The sequence below is a fragment of the Triticum aestivum genome, chromosome 1A, assembly GCF_018294505.1.
Source record: "Triticum aestivum cultivar Chinese Spring chromosome 1A, IWGSC CS RefSeq v2.1, whole genome shotgun sequence".
NCBI classification, from domain to species: domain Eukaryota; kingdom Viridiplantae; phylum Streptophyta; class Magnoliopsida; order Poales; family Poaceae; genus Triticum; species Triticum aestivum.
In genome coordinates this window covers 123,640,421-123,642,639 of record NC_057794.1, presented here as the reverse complement: position 1 = coordinate 123,642,639, position 2,219 = coordinate 123,640,421, and positions in this window count along the sequence as shown.

Sequence of the window (2,219 nt, the reverse complement as noted above, 5' to 3'; positions counted from 1 at the left end):
CCGGAGGTCGAACGTATGTACCTTGGAAGTTATCAAGGACGGCTTCTTCCAAGTCCTCCCAGCTGCTGATGGAGTTTTCGGGCAGGCTGTTCAACCAGTGTCATGCTGGTCCTTTGAGTTTTAGCGGGAGGTATTTAAGAGCATGAAGGTCATCGCCGCAGGCCATATGAATGTGGAGAATGAAGTCTTCGATCCATACCGCGGGGTTTGTGGTGCCATCATATGATTCTATATTCACGGGTTTAAACCCTTCTGGGAATTCATGTTCCTTGACTTTGTCGGTGAAGCAATGAGGGTGTGCGGCGCCTCTATATCGGGCCGTATCGCGACGTAGCTCCGATGGAGTCCGTCTGTGGCTTTCGGCCCATGCATGACTAGGTTTGTCACGTCTGAATAGATGGCTGTCATCGCGTGTTGGGGCACGTCCTCGCGATCCGTAGATCGATCTGGTATGTCCTGCTTTATTGTTCAGGTCATGTCGAAGGTCATATGTATGACCGTGAGCTGATTTACCTCTGCCTTTGCGATGAGGCGGGGCGGGCTGGTGTTCGGCTTGAGTTGCCGCTTTGTCCCGGCCATGTGGTGGTCGGTCAGCCGCATTGCACAATGGTGGTATGTGTTCCGGCGCCCCGTCGTCGAACTGAGGTAGTAACTTGCGCTACGGGTAGCTTTTGGCCGGGTGCTTGAGGCCGTATTCTTCGGCTGCTAGGACGTCAGTCCATTTATCGTTGAGCAGATCTTGGTCAGCTTGAAGCTGCTACTACTTCTTTTTCAGGCTCCTTGCAGTGGCTATTAGCTGGCGTTTGAAGCGCTCCTGCTCAAGAGGTTCCTGAGGCACGATGAAATCTTCGGTGCCGAGGCTCGCCACATCCTCGGAGAGCGGAAGATAATTACTGTCCTCCGATTCCTCATGCATGTCCTGTTTACCAGGGCTAATCTGCCCATCTTCCCGTTCATCCTGTTCGGTAGCTGCGTCAGCGGGGTCTTCATTGTCTTCGGCACCTTCCGGAGTGTTATCTTCTCCTGTGCTGGTGTTGCTATCTTTATTGCGGTGTGACTTAGAGCGGCGCCGCTGGCGCCGACATTTCGATTGTATCTCAGGAGGTTTATCCTCAACTAGATCTTCTTTGTCATTGTCGTTGTTCTCCTTTGGTGCATCCACCATGTATACATCGTACGAGGAAGTGGCCGTCCAGCGTCCGGTGAACAGCAGGTCCTGGGCCTCTTCTTCTCCGGCATCGTCGTCCATACCGTCGATGTCGTCGGAGCCGTAATCGTGCATGTCAGTTAAGTCTTCGACAGTGGCTATGAAGTGGGTGGCGGGTGGGAAGCAAAATTCCCTGTCCTCAGCTTCTAGTTCGAACCGGATGTAGTTTGGTTGTGAATCCCCCGCTAAGGATAGATTTTTAATGAGTTCAGCACATCGCCCAAAGGTGAGTGTCGGAACATGTCCATGGCGCTGAATTCAGCGATCGTTGACCGATCATGCTCGACATGCGCGGATGCACATAGTTCGGAACTTATAATCGGAAACAAGTCCGAGGTTCTGGTGACATATGCATTACCGGAAGTTAGGTCTCTGTGCGGCTCCAATGCCGTGGAGTCTTGTAACATCCCAAATTTTCAATTCGGAATGTTGTACATAGGTCATCCATGCATATCATATTTTATTGCATTTCGTGTTGCGATCCTCGAAATCCTAAGCAACTCAAGGACCCACGGAGAGAATTGGGGATTTCACGTTTTTTCATATTTGAATTTTTTTCAAATATCGAAATAAGGATCAATTGGTTTTAATTATTTTTCCTCTCTGACAATATTTCATATTAAAATATATGAGAGGAGATAATACTTCTCCAAAATGAATGAAATATTGGAAGAAAAATACTAAAATCAAATAAATAATTTTATTTGAATTAGAAAAAATATGCATTTTTCAAATTGCATTTTAGGGCCAAGAAAATGTTTACTTTGTTCTAAATATTCTATTTAGACGGTGAAAATTTGTTTTGGTATTTTTAGTTATTTTATTTTATTTTCTAGTATTTTTCTGGCGAAATCAGTTTAAAAAAAGGTTTGCTTCACACCGATTGGCCCGAAAGCCTAGCCGGCCCACTCTGCCGCCGCCGTCGCCTTTGTCCCCGAGCCGGACTCCTCGAGGGAATCCGAGCCGCCACCGACGCTACCCCATCGCCCCACCCCCAAGCCGCCACCTTCCC